Source organism: Puntigrus tetrazona, chromosome 1 (genome assembly GCF_018831695.1).
Source record: "Puntigrus tetrazona isolate hp1 chromosome 1, ASM1883169v1, whole genome shotgun sequence".
Lineage (NCBI taxonomy): Eukaryota > Metazoa > Chordata > Actinopteri > Cypriniformes > Cyprinidae > Puntigrus > Puntigrus tetrazona.
The window spans coordinates 8,340,864-8,356,421 of record NC_056699.1 but is presented as its reverse complement, the minus strand read 5'-3'; positions in this window follow the sequence as shown (position 1 = coordinate 8,356,421).

Genomic DNA, 15,558 nt, shown 5'->3' with positions numbered 1-15,558 from the left:
CTTTTTTTGCTTCAAATCAAAGTTTTCTGTGGTGATTCAACTTGTAGATTGTTGATTTGATTTGTGGCATATAACCTAAAAAAAGATTATTCTCTATGGGGAAAATGAATGAAAAAATATGGAACCATGTCCACAGAAAAAAAATGGGCATCCACTGATGTGCTTTATTATTTTTATAATAATAATCCATCCATTCTCCAAACCACTTGTCCACATGCAGTGGGGAATAATACTTTATATATTATTAATCTATTACTGCTGATTATTATTATTATTAATGCATGTTTAATTTTTGCAAATCATTTAGTCATTAATGTGTAAATAAGCAAAATAAAACAAACTAAAATATATTAAATGTAATTGTATTTATATATTTATTCGCTTGCTTTCTTGCAGTTTGTTTTTTGCTGTTACTACCGCTACAGAAATTACACACTTAACCTTTAAAAAACAGTATCAGGATGATGTCCAGTATGATGTGAACAAACTCTTATGAGGTTAATAACTTGCTTTCCACACGTTCATGGGTAATTGCAAGGAACACTGTTTTGTTTACTGTTCACTGTTCTGTTTGTTTTCCTGCAGCATCACATTTGGACAAATGAGTGTATTCACTGTGAAGACTATTATGCTCCAAAGGTCTCGCTTAAAACACGATGACAGTCATTATGGCTTGAAGGGCTGGACATAAATGATCATTTAAAGCATGCGTTGAGAAATGTGTAATTATAAGCACATTTATAATGTTGATTGTCTTCATTTGGTGTGTTAAGACGCAAATCAGTGGCACATGCTGTTTTATTTAAAGCTGCTAATGGAGTGTTAAGTTTACAATTGACCGCTCTTTGAGGATGAATGGATTTTAATGCTTATTTTAAGGGCAAAACAGACCTTGACAAGCAATTTGTGATAAAGTGACAATGAAGTTTAATGACACAGATGATCATTGTCTTTTTGGGTAAAATTGGATAAATACCAAACAATGCTCATAAGCAGTTTTATAGTATTTGCTTTGTCAGTGTGGCCATGTTTAACAACAATGTTGAGTGTATAGGTGTCATCTAATCAGTGATTTGATAGAGCTGCATTTTAATATTTAAGGCACCTAATTTCGGCGTTTGGCATTCTCACAAGACTAAGAATAATCTTGGCGCGCATTCTCATTTCCATTGAGATATTGACATAATTACTAAAGCATAGACTGTCTTATTGTTTAATTTAACCCAATGTTCTGCTGAGATTGACTTCTTAGCTGTTTGCTTCTAGATTCATTTCAAAGTGAAGCTATTATATTTTTCTTAGGATGTATTAAATTGTTTCCTCTGACCTAATTAAAAATTAACAGATGGATATTATTGAAGATTTGTTTCTTTATTATACCATAGAGTAGCCATGCACTTCAGATATTTGTTATACAGTAATGCTGTACTTTAGCATGAGAGAAAAAAGGGTCCCTTGTATTATTTTCAGCATCAACAATATTACTCAGAGACGGCAGAAACTGTTCTGTATTTTCGTTTTTATTTTTGTATTTGTTTCATTCTTTATTTCAGCAGCCTATATGTCTGAATGCAATCAGAATGAATTTGCATAGTGATGTTTTCACAGATGGACAAGCAGTTCATAAAACAAGATGTGTGCTTGTGACATAATGTACTGTATGCTACTTGGTTTAGCAATTTAATCTTGCAAATATGCAAATAAAAATGTTAATCTAAGATAATGTGTGAAATCTAAATAACTGCATAATAATTCATACATGCAGTTTAATTGAAAAGTATTAAGGCTGTTTATTTTCAAAGATTCATTTGGTGCCCAAAGCATTTTTTTGTCAAATTTTGGTGCATTTTTAGTTAATTCTATGCAAAAACCAATAAGTGTACAGATGGCTGTTTGACTGACATGATAAACCACCAATCAAACTTTGCTTGTTGTTACGTCGAGTTTACGTCACGTTTTTCATATATGTTGTTATATGAAAAACTTGAAGGCATATTCAGAATGGGAAGGTGTCTGCCTTGTTTGCATTGTTTGCAGGAAAGGAATAGCTTTCTTGTTGCTTATAGCACTTGTCACATAGCGTAGCTCACTGGTTGTGTATTAAAGAGTCTTAGCAAATGGAGTAGGCCATCCTAATTGATACTGTCTCGGATTCTTCTCATTTCAGACTTATGGTTGATGACAGTAAAGTAAATTTTTTTAAAGCTCTTAGCTAATTTATACAATATTTTTTCCCATACGTAATCTCGCAACTGTGCACATTTATTCACTATATGATTTTACACCATCTCAATTATAAATGTCTATCAGCTTGACTTTTTGTAATTGAGGTCTTTCGTGCTGTCTAAATACTAAATAGGTCCTCTGATACAGTCATAGCAGACATCATTAAAGCCTGTGTTTCGGTAAAGATACTGTAACTCATAAACCGCGCCTCGGGGTCTTTAATTTCAGAGTCCGCTAAAGAATTATTTTACAGGTGCACGCGCTACCCGCCTAATGGCCAATTAACCGCCTCAACTGTGCGGGAGGAGAAGGTGTCACTATTTGATTGTTTGATAATTTGTCAACGATCTTAACTGCCTTAAAATGCACTCGACTGGTTTTGTGAGGGATTTAAAGGAATAGTGTGCTGAAAAAAAAAAACATTTGGTGAAACCTGACATAAGTTTGTTACTTCAGAAATTAAGCATTACATCACTTGCTTAGCAGTGGTTTCTCTGCAGTGAATGGGTGCTGTCAGAATGAGAGTTTGAAACCGCTGATCCACAATTAATCCACGCAGTCCATCAGTTAATGTCTTGTGAAGCAAAAACCATTAAGATGTTTTAAACTTTAACTTCAAACCACTGTTTCAAGCTGGAAGTCCTCTATCCATAATATTGCTTTATCCAGTTAAAAAGCCATCTTGTCTGAATCAGGAGTGTGCAAAGATAAAGGGCAGTCTACAAGCAACAGTCCAAAACAAATTATGTTGTTGGATTGTGATGTGAAAGGAAAACAGGGCAGGAAAAGGACCGGAAGCATTATTATGGGTTATGGACTGTTATCTTGGCCAGAAGTGACAGTTTTAAGTTAAAACATATTAATAAAGGATTTGGTTTATACAAACATACCGCTTTTCGCTTTACAAGACACCAGCTGATGGGCCGGAGTGTAATCTATTATATTTCAGTTTTGGGTGGACTATTTCTTTAATATGAAAATTTGCTTAAATTAGTTATATGTTAAGATTTTCAATAGGCATTCAGTGGTCTGGAGTTATTCATGAGTTCAGTCCACTTCCAGCGATGACTTGACAAAATTTTTTCTCATGCATTTAATGAGGACATTACCGCTGGGTTTCAGGAGTGACGTATTGTTGGAGTCATGTTACTTTGGTCCGCTGCTCCATTCCTTACTGATGTGACTTTTAAAGCTAAGGCCGACTGAACTCTCAATTTCCTTTTGCTGCTCCTATTCTTGTGATGAGGAAATTAAATTGAACACACATTATTTTAAGTAAAATGAGGTACAGTTGCCACATTTACTCGGGTTTCTCTCTCTCGCTCGTTCGTCTGCCCTTTTCCTCCATACATTGTGTTAATTAATCTAGTGGTGGTATCCTGAGCAATAACTCCCTTGTTTAATGAGATGAGCTGCATGTGAGGTTTTATTGTTCAATGGGGAGCAGTGAGCCATATTTCCAATTTGTCCTCTCATTATGATGGCAAATGCGCATGGCTTCAGTCATGGGGTGACAGTAGCAGGCACTGAGCTTGAATAACTCTTCTGCATTAGAGGTTAATATCTCTTTACTTGTGACAGAGGCTGGTTATAGTCACATGAAGCTGTGAGAGTGCTGGTGGAGATGCCGTCTACATGTGTCACATTCACTCTGTGTCAGGGGATTTTGAAGAGATACTGTACGCTCTTATTCAATTCCAGTGACTGATACATGACAGTTCTCCCTCTCTTCACTGTAACTAGCAGGGTTGCGCGCCATTCAGAATTGAAATGCAAATGCCTTCTGCGTTCCAGTTCAATTCCTGAAATGATGTAACAGAAAGGAAGCAGAATTTGAATTAAGGATATGGCCGCTTCAGTCTGGCTCTTAGTTCATTCAGCTTTTCTTTTTCAGTCAAATATATATCATTTGGGTCCTTGATGCTCTTCAAAGCTGCATTTTTTTTAAAACTTATTTTAGCCAAATGCTAAAGCAATATATGTATCGATAGATAGATAGATAAATAGATATCGATTTTATTTGATTTGCTGAATATCTTTGTGTAAAATATGAAATGCTTAATATGTGGTAACCATAAAACATTTTTTTCATTTAAAGTTTGTACTCTCTTTCTACCAGTTTACCATGTGCTTCCTGAATAAATGAATGTATAATAATAATAATAATAATAACTATACAACTATAATGCTATCTATATTACAACAGTGGACTATAATATTCAGTTTATTATAATCATATGCTGCACACTGCCTTTCAGCGTTTGTATTGCTCACGAGCTGGAAAAAAAATCTTTCTGAAAATGATCCCAAGAATATTGTTCCTCTGTTATTATCTTTAGAACTTCGGCATATATTTCTTTGGTTAGAAAGATTACTTATTAATAGCAATTAGTTATTCTCACTACTGGCATCACAAGACCAACTTTGCAGCTTATTCTGACTAAAACTGCCTACTTTTACAGAAATATATTCTAATCTATATGTAACATGACTACAAATAACAATTTTCTTGCTATTAGAATTTGTTTACTCTGTTAGCACACATACTTTCTTACTATATATTATCAGATAATGTCTATATATCAAGCAATTTAATAATTATTGACATAATTATGTTTAGTTGCAAAACTTGATTTGAACTATTGAAATGTATATTGTTTATTTTTAGTCAGTTCTGTTGCTGTTGTTTTTCCTTTTCTTTCCTGTCTTTCTAATTTAATATTCTGTAGCCAGTTCAACACATGAATTTAAAAAAAAAAAGTAGCTGGGAAATTCATTGTCAAATATTGATAAAAGCCAAAATATTAAATGTCACTGATGAATAGTAATCCACTATTTTGTAGATGGGGTCAAAATGACAAATTAGAAGGGTAAAAAAGCTTTTTTTTTAAAAGACCCGCCAATCTTTGTGTAAAAATATTGACCCCAACACACACACACAATTACTCATAAAATATGTATGGCATATACTTTGGAATTCCTCTACATTTATGTATTTCTTTCACCAGAAATGATTAAAATCATTTTTTTTGAACAAGGTTGAGAATTTTTGCCCAACTTGTGCAATCCAGGTAACGGGCCATACGCACCCACATACCATGACAAATGTGCATGCAATTGTTCACAGCTTGTGTCCTTGTTGGGTGTCTGCATTGAACACTGTCTGTCTTTGGTTTTCCTAAGTCCTCTTCGCCCTCTGAGCCCCATTATTGTCTGATGTACCAGAGACGCCGTCGCGGTGAGGATGTGAATAAGTTTTCTCTTTCTCCACATGTTTCAGGGTGACACAACACCGCTGTACCTGCTCTGTGGATGTGTGTGTGTGTGTGTGTGTTTGTTTCCTGACTTGGAAGCAAAGAGTTTGTTACACATCGCCCTAGGAGTTGCCTGGGGAAAGATATGCGTGAACGTGTGTGTTTTTGCATGCGTGTTTATGTGAGACGCGTCAGCAGGGTTCTTTAGCAATCAGACTTTGTGCTGGTCCCCTGTCAGTCGCTGTGCTTCATGCGAAGAATGCCCATGCATACTGATTCTCCCATTCTCTCTCTCTTTCTCTCCATCACTGTCTCTCTCCGTCCCCCGACTTAATTTTATCTGTCTATCACACTCTCATTTAACCTCTCCACCTCTTCTCTCCTTTCAATTATCATTCTCTCATTCCGTCCTTCTTGCTCCTATTTATATTTAGTCTTTTTCTAACATGTACTGCTATTGCTGAACTCCGTATTCTCGCCTTGCCACTGTAAACCTGTTTCTTTCCATTCTCTTTCTTTGGTTTCTCTTTCTTTCCGCATCTCTAAAAAGACACTTCAGCACCCAAATTGCTTGAATCGCCTTGCGGCTCTTGTTTCAAAGTTTCGAGTGGTCGCTGTATTTCATTCACGCTCTGAAAAGCAGATGAGGGTTTCTGAAACATGTGCGACAAAATGACATATAAATGAAAGCATATGAAATGGAATTGAGTGCTGTCAGAGCGGGAGGGAGAAAGCGAGAGGCGATCTTGTTAAATTCATTCCTGATAGATTTTTATAATGTGCACAGTTGATTAGCTGTTACTTGTACTGCATACTTATGGCCAGTAAGTATGCTGCCACATATGGGCAATCTTGGCGTTTGGAAATATGTAGATTTGGGTTTATGCTGCTCAAGGTGAGATCCCCTAACTGCTTCTGTGCCTCAGATATTTATTATATGCATCAAATGTGATAGCTTTGAAACCGACATCATTTTTCAAAGAGGCCAACAGGAATAAATAGCACTGGTTTATGTGACTACTTACTTTGGCCAAGTAAAAAGACTCGCACGATCTCAAGACAGTTTGCACTTTATTTATCAGCAACTGATTTTAAACCATTTAAACTTTAAACTATATTTTAGTCCCAAATTAAATTGTGAAAAACGAATCAAGAGTGCTCTGACATTTTCTGCCAGTCATCGCGTTTTCGTTTATCATTGTGAGTAACCTTAATGCCATAACATGCTATATCGCCATCTGCATGTGGGATGTTTTCTCCCACGCAGACACGCAGGTCAGATTATTCTACTGTGTAATGAGTGCTTAATGGCTCTGAAATTTATTTTTGTTGATTATTATTTTACTTCAGGTTTTTGTGTGTTTTCACTCTCCAGAGGCCTGTGTCCATAGCATTGGCCCTGCTTCTAAAGTGACTGAAAATCATTTGTTGATGATTTTTGTCAGCGAGAGCAGAGCTCAACGTTATCCAAATGAGCAGTGACATGATGTGGCAACTATTGTGAGTACAGGATATGCCTCTGATACCGTGGCGGACTAGAAACCAACAGTACAGTGACATAGTAAGCATTTAAAATCAGTTTAAAATTAAATTACGAAACCACCTTATTTATTAAGAAATGACATTATTATTATTATGAAGTAATTTTTTAAGTAATAGATATTTACAACAGTTTACTAAATTAATACTTAACAGTAAGAAAATAAATCACTTCAAAATAACAAATAAATAGATATAAAATAAGTCATCTTTAAAGTGATAACTTTTAAGGAATGTGCGTATGATGCATTAAAATGCAATCTAGGCAGATGACTCCCTAGGCTGAAACAAAGTTTTTGTATAGAGTACCTTGTGGCATTACTAGGTTTTCTGAGTCTCTTTAAACCTAGAAGTCGGCGGAGCCCTTGTGACGCCCCTGAACATGACAGTATTATATAGACATTTTTGTGAATCTGAAGTCTCAATAAAGAAAAAACCTCTTCCATTTGAAGAAAGGCAAAGGGTCAGCAGCAGCTTTGCCTGTAGTGCACAGCCTGGCAAACCAAACGTTTTGGAAGAGTTTAACCTGCCTTGAAGCTTTGTATTGCGTAACCTTCACTTTACTTGTCTGATAGAGGGCTTTGGACATGTTCAGCTGTCAGAAATCACACACAACTGGAAGGTGTCAGCTGGAGAGGAGGGAAGAGAGAGAGAGGGCCCACCTGACAGAGCTGAAGCTATTTGAAGTTTTGCCTGTGTTACTGGCAGACAGATCAAAGTGTTGAAAGACAGGAGGACGCCTGTAGGAGAAAAATGGAGAGAGAGACACGAAATGACAGAGCAAAGAGAAGGTTTAAGTCATTCACTTGACATTAACTTTGTTTTGTGTGTTTGTGTGAGTTTTTTTCTTTATTTTCTGCAGTATGAATAAATATCTTGGAGTGAGACGTGACCGTGGCGGCACAGTGTTGGGTGCAAATAAATATTTGGTAGTATCGAACTTATTTGCGCTCTTTGTCATTCTTTTTTTTTTTTTTTTTCTCACTCTTCTCACGACTCTTGTTTTATTAGCAGTTAGTCAATGATCTGTTATGTTGTATTTCCCTCCTTATTTATTTAGTTAGTTTTGACATTTGTAGCGGTGACACATTAATTAGTGGGCTGACAGCATGCAGTGCCGTTCACAATGAAGAAGCTATGCTTTGAATTTATCCTTTTAAACAGCCTTTGTTGGAGCCATACGCATGCAGACAGATGAATTTGGCCATTATGTTGAGACTTGAGAACCGTGTTTGAGCGTTTGTACAATGAGCGATAGGGCTTGGTATTGGTACTTATTTTGTACAATGATTCAGATGATGTTGTACAGCAATAATGAGAAAAAATAAAAATAAAATAAATAAATATATGGTATATTATTTCCAGATTTATATATATATATATATATATAAGCTCTTGATTCAGTTTTGATGTATGTACAGTATATATATATATATATATATATATATATATATATATATATATGGAAATATAAATGGCTGTGTCTTATAAAGACACAATTTGCTCAAGGTAAAGATACTCAAAATATAAATGGAAACAATTTGTGACAAAAAAAATTTGTAATAAGTTGATGTTAAATAACATTTAATCTAATCATTAAAAAAGAAAAAGTAAAGAGAAAAAACTGAATGAATTTCATTATAGCCCTAGGCCTATAGGTTGCCTTTCCAGAAAAAGGACAACAACGCTTGGATGATATAAGTGAATCCTCTTATAAGCAAGCCCATTTTCACTTGATTGAATCTGATCAGTCGTGGAAAGTGGATGTTGAAGCTTGTTAATTTACAATAGTGCAAAGGCATTGAAGTTAATGTACCATAGTGTAGCTTAGTATTTGCATTAAGTGACCACAGCGGTTGTTGGCATAAGCCCTGGGCAGTCTGCCTTCAGTATAACATTTTTATATTCATCGTATGAGCACCTCAAACTTGCCTACATTGCAAATATCACACGCTCATACACAAACATGCATAGCCAGTGGAGACACAAGACGGCTGACGTTTACATTCCTGTCTCTTTATTCATTATTTATACCCCACTGTCTGTAACCTTTGACCTTCACGATATTATGCTGTGTCTTGCTGTCTTCTTCGATTGGCCTTGTTGCCAACACACAGCTGTACTTGCTTGGACTGTTCCAAGTGCTCCTTCAGCTGTGTTTAGAGTTCATGCTGATGTTGTTCAGATCATAGCTGTGCTTTGATTGACTGTAATTGGTTTCTTCCCTAAGAAATTGTTTGTCTGTGCAATTATGAATGAGGATGCCCTGCAGATTGGACTGTGTGACTTTGCACTCAACTATGATGTTTTCTGGATTCTATAATGCTGTCTCTATTAGCTCTCTCATCTGGTCTGTAATCAAGTTGCTAATACGTATTTCTGTCTTCTTATACAAAATTTGTAAGTGTTCGTAATTCCAAAGATAAAAAGACGTTTCTTTAGCTCATCTATTTAATACAGTACTTTATTGCCAGTTCATGTCTGTGTAAGGAGTGAATTTATTTCTTTATGAAGTTAATTCCTTGTGAAACTACAAAAATGCCATGCGATAAAAGTAATCTGGGGAAGAGATTCTCAAAGAGAGCAATATAGATATATAGATAAATATTTGTATTTTTAAAGTCAAACTGTCACTTTTAAACAATAATAAGTAAAAAAGTAAAAAATACAGTCCTTTTTTAAAATACATTAAATCATTAAATAATTTTACAGTAAATTTAGGCCTTTATTACTTTCTTTTAAAGAACAAGACCACAATTCCGGCTGTAGTTTGAGTTTGAAATGACAGCAGTTGTAGTTTGGATATTTATTGTCTTGGGATGTTTATAATAGCTAGATTACTTGGTTATGTTCATGCCTTTATTGAAAACAGATTGAATGTGAACTCTACCCTTTACCCTTCACCTTAAACTATATCCAGGAGTAGTTTTTCACTATCAACCGCATACTTGCATTCAAATGTGGCTTCATGCTCTTAATCAAACAATTACTTTTTTTATAAACTAATCAAATCCTGATGGATAAAATCAAATCTTATCCAGCTTTTTATTTCAACTGAAATATTATCTTTTACTCAAATACATGCCATTGCAGTAATGTTGATCTGTGCTGTTCTGTTCTGCTTTCTCCATACCTCTTACTGCTCCGTAATCATGCTGTGTTTCTTTGCTTTATGGCAGTATCTTATTGCAACAGCGACTCTGTGTTCCCTGGATCTACACAGTGTAGTGAGTTGGTGTCTCTGTGCGCTGTCTTTATGTTCTGTGCTCTTCTGTGTCTCGTGCAGTAATAAATAAGAGTGTCCTCACTGATGGGGTTGTATTAATCATTGGCTTTGCTGGCAGCCTGCAGATAAGCAGATTGATCCAAGGCCACCCTGGGACTGCAGCCTGGCACCATCCCATTCATCTCTCTCTCACACACATACACACGCACACAAACATACACACATCTGGAGGAAGACCAACCTGTATTCCCTAGTCTACTATCAAGTCAGTAGCAATATGAGTACTCACCAAAAGAAAAAAAATGGCCATCTTGGTTCCCAAAATATAAGGGAGTCCAAGGCAAGTTGTCACATTTTTATTCCAGTGAATATATCTTTGCGTAAGCTTATTTTTGAAAGTCATTTTCTGTATGGAAGCACCGTAGAGACAACACTAAAGTAACACTAAAATTTTCAGCTGGGAAAAAAGACCTTTGCATTAAAATACATTTCATGTAGACTTTTCAGCAAAAGCAAAATAGTTACGAAATATAGAAAAATGTCAAACTGTTGTCTGGTATTCTAATTGTCACGAATAACTTGTGTAACTTGCCACATTTTGTAATTTAAATAATAATATAAATAAATACATTAATAAATATAGGTTGTTTTGTTTTAATAATAATAATAATAATAATAATAATAATGATAATTTAAGTATTTTCACTGTAAATATTTTGTCATGCAAATTGGTCAGTAAGATTTTATTATATATTTTTGAAAGAACCTTCTTAAACCTGTATTTACTTAATACTACTTTTTACTTAATTTACTTAATACAATATCAGTATTGTAAAATAATATTACAATAAAAAATAAATAAGAATATATTTTATTCATGTGATGCCAAAGGTGAAGTTTTAGTAGCCATTACTCCAGTTTTCATTTCATTGCTTCAGAATGTAATATTCTTTGTGGAAGAAGGTTCATTAGTTAACATTAGTTTACAACATTAGTTAACATGAGCTAAGAGTGAACTTCTACGGCATTTATTTTAGTTGATGCTGATTTGTGTTTTCTAATGAATTTTTACAATTACAAGTACTGTTTGTTAATGTTAGTTAATGCACTGTGAGCTAACTAACAATGAATGATTACATTTTTATAAATGTTAACAAAAATGAATAAATATATTGTTCATTGTTTGCTCATGTTAGTTAATACATTAATAACTAATGTTGCCAAATGACACCTAATTTTAAAGTGTTATTGTGAAGTTCTGCATTTATTAAAATATGACTTTTTGTAAGAATGTGAAACTTTTGAATGGTATGCTTTAATTATAAAGTAACACAAAAAGTGAATTAGCAAAAATACACTGTAAAAGTTTAATGCCAGAAAAATCTTATCTTTTGAAAGAAATAGCTATAAAATAATTTTATACAGTTTATAACTCTGATACTCTGTGTTTGCCGATTCTGCATGTGGCTGTGTGCGACACAATGCAGACTTTGAAAAGGACTGTTCCTAAAGGATGAGAGAGGTCAAATTCTGTCAAAAATTAAAAGATGAAAAAAAAAACACTCAGTCCTGCTAAATTGCCAAAAAAAAAAAAAAAAAAAAGAAGTATATTAAAATAAAAAATGTATGACCTGTACCCTGTAGTTAATGAGAAATATCTTCTCATAAACAAACATTTTCTAATCATTGAAATATTTTATAAGTAAACATACATAAACCAGGAAGAATAAAACTTAACATAGCCTTGAAATGTAAAAGGAATGGACGCAAGAAACCTGGTTGCCATGGGAGCGGTTACTTTACGGATGTTGCAATTTGAAAAATAGTCATTGGATTAAATGAGTGCAGACAGGACAGGACAGGACACAACACTTTTTTTTTTCAAAATATGTAACAATCTAAATAGCTTCCAGCTTTATATACAGTTACAGTTTGTATTTATATGTATATATATTTATATGTATGTACGCATGTTCTGTACATAATTAGTTTTTACATTATACATTATCAGCATACAACAGTTGGTAACAAATATAGGTGGTATTGGACATAAACTAAAGCGGAAAAGCAAAGTGAGGAAGCAAAAGTGACAAACCATCAATGGCTCAGAAAAGATGCCAGCCCTGGCTGAGATCTTCACCCAGCAGGATAACAATCTTACCCCCCTAAGAAAACCGAACACAAGCAAAAAAAACAAAAAAAACTGAAAACAATAGGTTACTGTCATTTTCAGTTTTTTTTTTTCTTTTTCTTTTTTTGAACATAGGAATTGCAACTTGAAACATACAAATTGGCTATTCAGTGGACCGCAGTTAACCCCCACTGCACTACAGATGGAGTGACAATGAGCAGCCCCAAAATTGTAATACCTCACACAGCAGGCTTCAGTCTCTATCAGCAGCTCTGTAGGCCTACAGATACAAAATACTTAGTTTTGGAAAAAGGGGGTTGTGACTAACAAGTGAGTTTCTTTGTAAGAAACTCAAATAGTATTACTGATTTTAAAATTGAAGTGAGAGAGATTGTAGGTTTGTATGGTACCTCCAAGAGCTCATTTCAGGTTTTTATACTATATTTTCAGGAGCATATGATTAACTCTGATCTTCTATTCGCTTTTTCTTGCATTTACACAAATGCAAGTGAACAGGCTTTGTGTTCAGAAAAGCACTGTGTATAACACTAAAATGCATTTTTGTACTTTAGTGCTAGTCCTTTAATCTATGCAGTCCATGATTCTCAAAGCATAAATTACTTCAGGTAACTGAATGTTTTTGTGTGGTGACTGTGCTGCCCATACTTATAAATCTCAGGGGTCTACTGTGATGACTGAGCTCTGCATGGTGCTGAAATCATCAGCTTTCTTTAGGCAGCTGCACTGTCCAAAGTACTGACTTGCTTTAGTGATTGCAGAAACCCCTGACAGTTTCTGAGGTGACTGTGCTATCCGTGGTTCTGAAATCTCAAAGGGATTCTGTGACGTCTGTTCTCTGCATGATGCTGAAATCATCAGCTTTCTTCTGGCGTATGTACTGTCCAAGGCACCGAAATCCTCCCGGCAAGTGCACTGTCCAAGGTACTTAAATCCTGAATTGCTTCAGTGGTGATTGCACTGTCCATGGTTCTGAACTCCTGAATCGCTTCGGTGTCCATTGCACTGTCCATGGTGCTGAAATCCTCACTTTCTTGATACACAACTTGACTAAATTCAAGCACCCACTGCATGATTGTTGCTCAGCACACAAACTTGAACTTATTTGAAATTCTTTCAGAGTGTATAAGCATTTATCTTTGTCCTGGCTTATGTCTGTGTATTTACCCAAGGCTCTTTCTAACTGTTCCATTTTCTCTATTTTAGATGTCTGATGAAATAAAAGGTGGTCTTATCAGACGTGTGGAGTTTGGCCTTTAATATCCTTTGAAGGTCTTTGTTATTTGTTCTAAGCATGATTTAACAGTTGTGACAGCGTTTGGTTGAAAATGTTATGTCTAAGATTTACTTTATTTACTCCTGTTATATTTGTTTCTGATAAGCTAAGACATCGCTAAAGAGAAGAATCGCCATGTTGTATCTTAGGCTTTCTGTCATCTTCGTCTGTACTTTGAAACTGTTGTAAAGCTAGAGAGCTAGTTGCATAGAAAGAATTCCCATCTCTCTCTCTCTTTCTCTCTCTCTCTCCTCCTCCGTTTTCAGTGTTCTTTCTTTTATTCTTTTATTCCTTCCTTCTCGCCCCTGTACCCTTTCTGCTGTCCGTACTAAAACCCCCGAAAACCTTTGCTTCCAGACCCCTCCCTATCTGTCCCAGCCGTTTTCTGTTACCGGTACACAAAAGCTCTCCGTTGCCGCGGTAATGGAGTTGTGAGATGTGGGATGAAGCCGTTCCGGGAGAGCGTGTGCGATTACTAAAATGAAAAAGTGGAAAATGGAGTCTGATTTAGCGTCTCCCTCCTTTTCTCTCCCGCCCTGCAGTTCAACATCCTGCCCCCTCTATATTCTCGCTGTCGTGTTTTCCTTTAGGGGATAATTCGATTTTGGAGATGATCTACGGTGCCTCAGAACTGATAATATCAAACACCCCCTCCTGTTTTTCACATTACAGTGTGAATGCTATTGCCTTTCCTCTCCGCTTCCGTCTGTACCTTCTCGCTTCTTTTTGCTGCATACTTTTTCTTTTCTCATGCTTTCTGCTTTCTTCTTTTGTTGCAAAGTAGAGGCAGCCGAGGCATGTCTGCATAGGGGAACTACTCACTTTTTGTCTAGTTGTACTTCGCTCTCACTCTCTCTCTTATAAATAATATGCGGTATGAGGTACACGGATATAGACAGAGTTACAGGCTTTCTTCATTGAGGCATTGCTATCATCATTTTAAGGACTGAGAGCATGAGTCTGGATGCACTCTTTACAAGTGATGCTTAAATATGATTTTCCTGTTTTTGAAGCACAACAACGAACAATATATGGAGAGTGCGGCCCAGCTGTCTTATGACATTTTTGCCAGGCAATTTATTTTCACTCTGTGAATAGGGAAAACTGTGGCAATTTAAAGCCATTCAACTGCAAAATGGAAAAGAAAGCTTCTCCTTGAACTAAACAGCATATTTTCCACATAACATTGGGGGACTTCACCCCCTCTTTAGGTCATGGCAGCTGGTGTGGAGATATCTGGTCAAATACAAGCAGCTCTCTCAGTTGGATGAAAGATATGTCCCAGTGGGACACACACTTTCCATTAGAGCCCATTCATAAAATGCTGATGCCTTAAAGGAATAGTTCACCAAAAAATGAACATTTGAAGAAAATATATTCACCCTCAGGCCAGCCAAGATACAGAGATGTAAAATTAAGCAATACATCACTATGCTCACCAATGGATCCTCTGCAGCGAATGGGTGCCATCAAAATAAGAGTTCAAACTGATCTAAAACGCATCACAATAATCCACAATTAGGTCACAAGGCAGTTAATGCTTTGTGAAGTAAAAAGCTGTGTGTTTGTAAGAATTAGTTCCATCGTTCAGGCGTTTTCACTTTAAACCACGGCATCTGGCCAAAAATGAGTATGATCTATAATAATGCTTCATACAGTGAAAAATTCCATCCCCTCTCACATTTTTTTACTGGAGAAAGGAGTATTAGGGATAGAGGACATGTTTGAAGTAAATATATTCTTAATACTAGATTTGTGTTTTACTTTTACTCAAACAGCTATTCACTTAACAAGATGTTAAAATGGGTCATGAAGATTACTTCTGGCTTACTGTGGTGTTTTTATCAACTGCTTTAACTGTCATTCTGATGGCACCCATTCACTGCTG